General features: G+C 33.4%; 1 long non-coding RNA gene across 1 annotated transcript; it reads left to right on the top strand.

The window, feature by feature from the left end:
- Positions 1-2,885: 2,885 nt before the first annotated feature.
- LOC128475238 (uncharacterized) lies at positions 2,886-3,866 on the top strand. The gene is made up of 2 exons (XR_008346479.1): positions 2,886-3,140; positions 3,752-3,866. It is a non-coding gene; the product is annotated as an uncharacterized LOC128475238 (long non-coding RNA).
- Positions 3,867-8,754: the final 4,888 nt, after the last annotated feature.

The following is an 8,754-nucleotide window of genomic DNA, read 5'->3' as shown; positions in this document are numbered from 1 at the left end:
GAATTTAGGACATCTCCTTATCGCTATAATCGCTTCAAAACACAAAACCCTAGAAGGGACAAATCATAAATGATTGAACACCCACGAAAGAGCAAAACCTTCTTTCACAGATCCTCTTCAATAACTTTTTTAATGAACACATGCCTGGTTATCATTCTAAATTTCCAAAGTGCATCCAAATTGCTAAAGCTCCTTCAGGGATTTTATATGTTGCACAAGAATCACCTTAGTGACCTCAAAACAAATTGCTATCAGTTGGCAACAAAAACCATTGCAATTCTCTCTTTAAAAGTTGGATTTTCTATACATATCTAAACAAGAACATTAAATAAGCATAGACATGGATCTATAAGGAGAGCAACACCCATACCCTTCTGCAACTAACTGTATATATTGTATAGAGAGGCGTCAACTAACATTGTCTTCTGGTGGACCATAGTGACATAGCTCACTTTGCTGTTTGGCTTTCTCATGTTAAAGAGTAACGTCAGATGCTATTTCGCCATGGAATATCAGACATAGCTTTTTTGAGTTTGTTGACTGATGAGAACAGCAATGGATTCCTTTTATTTTAAACTTTACTGATTTTTATATTTTTATACAATTTTTTTTCTGCAGTTGGTATAGGTTACGAGCTAGGGTTGATTGTATATATGCGCTGCTCAACTACTCTATAATTTTGAATCAGATGTTTGATACTTAGTAAAACTAGAAGCACTTAGTTTTAAGAACCATCTTCTAAAATGATATTAATTATCTGAGTCTTGATTTCAGGAGTTATAATGCTCTGCAACCCAAACACTCTTCTATAACATACTATATTTCAGAAATGGAATCTGAAATCATTAAAAGATCAAAATGTAATTTTAGCAGTAGAAAACAATAACTTTCTTAGCTGACAATCAGATTTTGATCTTGGGTATTACCGAATATGAATAGAACTAGTTACTAAAATATATCTTTTATTTTACTCTTTTTTTTTTAAGTAGATAATTTACAAAATACATTAATTTAAAACTGTACATTCTGTATTACAATGTTTTTAGGATAAATATCACTATATCATTTTAAAAATATAATATACCAGTAAAGCTTTTAAACAAATAAATCTCAGCTAATGAAAATTACTCAGATATTAAATTTAAATAATCAAGTTAAAGTTAATAAATAAAACCTTATAATATTGGCTCACAACATTGAAATTAAACTTTAGGTTTTATATTAAATATGACTTATATATGCATATAATTATAACAAGTATTTTTAACCAAGGATATCAAAATATTTCTAATGAAATCATAGCAGACCCCCTGAACAATTATTATTGTGCATAGAAATGAGTGCATAGAAAAGATGCATTTTTATCAAAAAACTTGAAAGCTATGCTAATATAATTTTTGCTAAACTCTGATACTTGAAGACAAGTTATAATAAAATTAGCTTTTTAATTAAATTATAAAATGTACTATTTTTTTTACATCACTGTTACATCATCTCAGAAATGAAAGGAAACTCAAATCAATAAAAGAGTATTGAATACTACAAAAAGATGAGTTTTTAACCAGAAAATATAATTTATTTTACCATCTTAATTTGTTTTGAATAATATTTTTCTGGTTAAGTAAGCAGCTGAAAGTTGTTTTTTCCTTCCCCATATAACTCTGAAAACAAAAATTTGTTTCTAATTAAAAATGGAAAATAAAAATGATGATGTTTAAATAAGCTGCCCCAGATGCATGAAATAAAACAAAATCCCGTATGTATGATTGGTGGTTTTATGCTTTGGTGTGTGGTTTATTTTCTATGAAAAGTACTTTCGCCTTCAAAGAAAGTTATCATTCAATAAAACCATATTTAATGATTATAACAATCTAATCAGCCTCCTTCAACTGTGATTAATTTGTATTTATACTAAAGAATTCTTATGTCATTGTGGATTTGTTTCATTAATGGCTCTTAAAAAATTCCCTCTCTGCTGCTTTCTGGCAGCTGCATTACAAAGGCTTTCTACTCAAAGGCTGCTTTTGGACATATGTTTTACAGCAACCATAAAGCATTCTCGCTAACTTCATTCAGTCACAAAAGAAGGACAAATCTTTTATATATTATTGTATTATAGCAATGAATACAAAATACTGTTTCTCATGCATCTATCTATATATATATATATATATATATCTATATATATATATATATATATATATATATATATATATATATATATATATATATATGTATATATATATATATATATATATATATATATATATATATATATGTGTGTGTGTGTTTTCACAGTTTTTCATATGTACCAACCAAATACAATTATAATCTGAAAAGAAAAAAAGCAAACTCATTTTTGGACAAATAACTAAAGTATTACCAAGTATTACTGAACTGTCTAAGGACAGATTTGTTAAATTATCACATAAAATCTCATAATTTTGCTAAAGGCATATGTTATTAGCAGGATACTATGTTCTTTGTTGGAGTTTGCAATATTATATGCTGAAAAACATTTGCCCAACCAATGAACTTAGAAATAATGTATTACACCAAGTAAGGAAAGTCACAGAGTTTCCTGCAAGACGATCACACATTCTATTCACAGAGTGGATATAATAACAACTGACTTGTGAGTTAATATCCAATTGTGTAATATTCATCTGTCAATACTATCCCATAGCTGGCTGTAATTGAGCTGGAACTTTGTAAACTAAAAAGGCATAAGCAATAATATTATACAACAGGAAATATATTGATAAATTTACAAGCAAATGATGTAACGAAACAAACTAAACCTTTCACCATTTTATGTTATGATCAGCCTTGTGAAACTGTTCAATAGCTATAAAATATCTCCTTATCAACAGTAGCTTAACATGCCTGACATGGAAGGCACACATCCACATAAAGCCTGCCTAGCCCTCTCGAAAGATCTTATCTGACCTCTACGTGTTAACATGTATTGAACACGGCTGGTCAGTTACCTGGGAAGAGGTAATTTGTATGCTGTTATTGTAGAACCTAACATTTCAAATGACCAAAGCGGGAGTCTTTTGTTTGAGAAGTAACGCTAAGGTGGGGATGCCTTATCAAGCCGTTTTATTTGAACAGTTCATACCTGAGGAATTGATAAGGTAAGTGATGTACTTTAGTTTCACAATTTAAAGGGGACCTCCAACCAAATGTTTTTCTCTATTGTATCAGATTCAAGATTAGTTTTCAAAAATATTGTGTTTCCTTTTTCAATATATTTTTTGCACAGTATAATGTTTTCAGGCAGCTGCATATTACCCATATTGTATGTGCTCTGTTCAGGCTGACTCCTCACACAATACAATGGCTCAGCTGGACATACTGACCAATAAAAGTCTATGGCAGAACAGGCTTCACATTAGCGTTGCAATGAAGAATAAACTCAGTTTGGTGTTTGAGTAGAAAGTCAGCCAAAAAAAAGGTAAAAATCAGGTTTTTGTCTAAAAGACACTTTGAGATGAATGTTAGCCGATGCATGGAGTTCATGGCAAAAGAATATTGAATGATGTTTAATGTTCATAAAATCATTGACTAAAGAATGTATTTCTTTTTGGGTGTCAGTTGCTCTTTGCTGCAGCCTGATGACATCTTCTGTTCAATGGATCTATTAGTCATTTTCAGTCAGCTAACAAGCAATTGTTTTTCCAGTTACAGACAGTAATCAAAGAGAACGGATGAAAACGATAAACATAATACCTTCTTTTTCTTTCAGGAATATAACATTGAAATAAGAAGATAGGAAACCAATCAAAATGAATACCTACTTAACAATATATATGTATATCCCTATCATCCTTTCTTTATATTAAAGTAACATTACCGATACAGATGGTTGGGGGTGATTGTAACGATTCCTATCTTGTATGGTTAAACATTTTAAGTTGGTGCTTTCATAATATGTATATTTTTCATCAAATCTACAGTTTCCTTGGTAACAGAGTTAATCCTTTATGACAAAGCTGACATAATGAAGGTCACATTACACAGTTATGGCACTCCCTAATAGAGCCATTGTAATATACAATGCTATTTCCGGGGGGTATAAAAGCTGAAATACATTTTAAAAGCATTCAATTACAGTTTCTATTGCTGTTTTGGGTTAGTTTTTGAAAACTTTTATAGTTTTGGGTTTTTTTTTTTATATATATTTTTGCTTACTGGAATAACCATTGTATTGAAATTACAATTCTTCCAGAGGTGTGTGCACATTAATTATACAGTTTGATATTGTGCTAAATGTCATTGGCATTGGTTTGCTTGGTAAAAGTTAAGGTGGAACATCTAAAAATCAGTACGTAACATAATTCCACAATTAAAATATGTTGAGGTGCTGCAGACACCACTAGATTCTCATTGTGTTTAAAGAAACATTGGCCAAAAACAACTGTGGTGGTATTTGATGTATAAAAGACAAATAGTTATGACCCAGGGCTACAAAACTCCAATCAAGAAGAAGCAATATAAAGTATTACACGTCTGAATTGTTTTTCTGACAACGTTGTTCTAAATAATTATTTTCAGGATCCGGCACACTGAAGCTTTTCACTCTGAGACAACGCTCTCTCGTTCCCCCAGCACACACAACCTGATATCAAACACCACCACCAGGTATTTTATTCAGACAGAACATACATATCATATACAAGGCAGACTGTGATGCGGCTCAGAATATATACACCTACAAATTAACCAGGAATATGCAGACATGGCATGTGTCAATTACTGGAAGAGTATTTCTGAGACAATGAAGTATTTACTGAGATAAAACACAGAACAAAAGAAGCAACAGTAACTGTGACACAACAGCAAGAACATTAAACAGTTTCAAGCAGGAATGACACCCAGGGAAGTGACGGCGACCTACTGCCTTTATTTATTTACTTATAGCTTCTGGTGTAAAGCAAAAAAAGAAGAATATTCAGTGTTTCTATATCACATATATAAAACATATAAATGAAAACCCTAAATGTGACCTTTAGCATTGATGAACATAGTTTGCAACAACGTGAGTGACTCTCAAGCCCAGGTGGAGGGATAATGTTATTTCTAATTAATATAATTTTGGTCTTAGACTGAACTGAGTTACCGGAAAGGTTGTTTTTAACGTAGTATGCCCTGCTTCTTCATTACACTGTATAAAACAAATTAAAACAGGTTGAGGGGTTCCTTGTTTCATGGTCTTCTTCTAAAAAAATGCGATCAGGAATCAGGATACAGGTTGAGTAAAATGTCTTACGTGTTTTTTACACTTACTAATAGGCTTGATTGAGTTTATTCAAAGACAGAACATAGATATCTTATACAAGGCTGACTGCGATGCAGCTCAGAATACCTACATTGATAACAATCAGAATATACAGACATGGCATGCGTCAATACCTGGAACAGTACATCTGAGACATTAGTGAAACACAGTACAAAGAAGCAACAGTAATCGTGACACAACAGCAAAACATTAAACAGTTTCAAGGGCACAAACAGGCAGTGCTACAGCAGGAATGACGCCTGGGAAGTGGCGAGGAGGTAGATGGAATTTTTCATGACAAAAGTCCAAGGCAAGCCGCATTCATGCTGCCAGACATGTTAATTGGCCAGCATGGGAAAGTGAAGAGCCACACCAGCACTGAAGAGGGGTTTCTGATAGGAAAAGCTGAGGGACGATCACTTGACTGTTTTTTTTAGGTTAAGACAGGTATCATTGATCAATCATTAGTATCATGAAAACTACTGATATGCTCAGTAAGGCAGTAAACTCTTGTGCTCCCATCTTTAATGTCCTCAGGAGTTCTTCGGATGTCACATATACTCCATATGCATACACAGAATAAAACATAATATAGTGCATCACCTAACAATTTGGATCCATTCATTTTAATCTAAAGTCATAGAATAAAAACAGAAACTGCAAAATCTCACAGGCAGTAAAAACAAGTCGCCTCTCAAGCGGATTCTGCACCCTCCATGTGGAAGCATGTTTGGTACCTAGAGAACACGGTGCCAATGTTATTGATGCTGATCATTTAAAAAGTGAGGTGCAAACTCCATAACTCCCTGTACAAAAGCTCCAACACATTGGCTTCTCTTGTTTCTCTGTGTTTAACTGTATTAATGATTTTTACATGTTTTGTCACTATTTGTACTGCAATGTCAAATAGGTGATTAACATAAAATTATAATGTAAAAACACAGTATTTTGGAACACATTCATTTTTAAGTTTTACAGACAAATCCATAAAAAAAAACTTTTTTCCATGTTATTTTTTGTGGAATACAGCAGAATATTTTCTCACTCAGCCGCAAAGAATGAAAAACACATTTTTGTAAAAGTTACTTGGCTTATACATGATGGCCGAAGGTCCTCCCATCGATGCAGTGTTTATGCACACAAATATTTCTAACCTACGGAAAAAAAAGGCACACGCGTTTAAATTGTACATTCTATTGCTTGGCTCGTATAAAATCTGTGCGAAAACAAGTCCGTTAAACTGCAGAAAAATTCCCTGGGATATAGTGATCATATGGAAAACAGCTTTTTTTACGAGGAAAAAAAATAAATCCTGTGAAATCAGTACTATGTTCGATACATCAACTGATTCTGTCAGCTTCACTTTATGTCTGAATCCTCAAGTCTGATTCCGATGTTGTATTGTTATGCGTTTTCTGGAGGCAACTCTTAGGATTTAACTTTGTGCATCGCGAAGTATAGTCGCACAATCCTGAAAAACATGGATGTGCTTTGTGCTACTTGAGCACTGGAATTTAATACTCATACACTTAGTAGATTTAAAGTGAGAGTATCAAGAACCTTTATTAATCAAATACAATTTTAAACAGAATAAAGTACAGATTAACATTCAAAAAATGATAACTTGTTTTATTTTTAGTTAAACATCCGTAATGTTTTGCCTCTTTGCAAATGTGAGTTTCTAGAAGTGGGATCAGATACTGCTTTATTGTGTCGTTATATTGCACCAACACAGGTTACCCAGGTTCCAGCTTCAGTTAATAACAAATGATGAGTATTTATATATTAAACAAAAAAATTACTTTACCAACACCTAAACAGTATATACCGTACTGTAATTTTTTCTTACAATCTTTTTCATTCCGTGCCTTTATTTACTTACAGCTTCCACTTTGGTGTAAAACATTCTGCATTTGTATATCAAAGATATAGAACATGCAAAGGAATACATTGAATAAGTAACCTTTAGCATTAATGAACCTGGTTTCCAACAACTTTAGCGGCTCTCAAGCCCCGGTTAAGGAATAATGATATTTCTAATTATTATAATTTGGGTTTAAGAACTGAGTTAATAGAAAGGGTACGGTATTTGTAGAGAGTGTAGCCAGCTTCTTCATCACTGAGTAGAAAACACAATAAAACAAGTTGAGGAGTTCCTTGTTACAAGGTAGCCTTAAAAAAAAATGAAGTCGGGAAACCTTGGCTTCGAAAAATCCAAAGTAAATTCCCACCAATCCAAAAATCTGCAATAAGGGAAGGATACAGGCTGAACGAAATTGCCGTAGATATTTCACATGCTTACTACAGTATATACAATAAATTACGGTATAAAATGAGGGTATAAATTAAAATGAATCCTCTCTAAACATCTGTATATTGAACACCAACGCAACATATTGTTAACCCGTATCTTCCTAAAACTTTTGGGATGGTGTGTGAGCCAGAGTTGTGGTTTCATGATGATCCCACCCATTTCTACCTACATTACACCAATATTCTCATGTTAGATATTTTGTTGTTGTTGTTTACCCATAACCATGGGTAAACAGCTTTACTTTGGTAAACTAGGTAAACATCTATCACTACATATTTTCTTTATCAATCTTTTTTGCCTGGGTAACTACAAAATACACATAGTCAAGTCTTCCCTTTTGTACTGACAGCCAAATGCAAGCTCCATGTTCCCACAATATGTTTAGCCATGGTCTAGTATTAGCCCATGTACCTTTACAATGTAACAGATCAGTATGGTCTTTTGAACTTTTTACCCCCTACCCAACGAATGACTGTAGCGTTTTACACATTCTTATCTCCCAGACACATTACTGCTTCAGAAAACATTCCCTAAAGCTGTTTATGGGCTGACTTTACAGCTCCATGTATCCAGGTCCATGACTATACTGACTATACTGATGTGAGGGGACCTGCTGTCTCCACCAACCCAACCTTACGGTCATTGACTTCACACGAAGCTCAGGAATTCCCAGGCCGGTTGGTTGGACTATAAGGACTGTCCGGTGACCCGCCATTTTCACCAAATAATACTTGGCGACATCCTCAGTAACACAGTTTGCCTAATTACATATTTTTTGGAGAAATCCTAAGCCTTTTTTTCCAGCCCGCATGCGATACTCCTGTTTTAAGGCCCTTAATAGCAGATATTATAAAGACGTTATGTAATTTGGGGAATTCATACGTATTTTCTCGTGACCAAAAGTCACCTGCAGCGTCCAGAAAAACACAACAGAGACAGTTTTTACCATATGTTTTTGGTTACTTTTTAGAAATCCCCTCAAAAACCGTCCTTGTGTTCTTTTTAATGTTATTATCATTTTAAATGGTCTCTTAATTGTTTTCACTGCCCCGTTGTTGCAGCGCTACAGTATCTGCTGGTACTATATAAATTAATGCTATTCTTACAGTGCTTCAAGTCCTCTTTATTTTCCTTTTTTTATTCTTAAATACGTCAA

The sequence above is a fragment of the Spea bombifrons genome, chromosome 2 (assembly GCF_027358695.1).
Source record: "Spea bombifrons isolate aSpeBom1 chromosome 2, aSpeBom1.2.pri, whole genome shotgun sequence".
In the NCBI taxonomy this organism is placed as follows: Eukaryota; Metazoa; Chordata; class Amphibia; order Anura; family Pelobatidae; genus Spea; species Spea bombifrons.
Note: the sequence above shows the minus strand (reverse complement) of the source record. Positions and strands in the feature narration are given on the sequence as shown.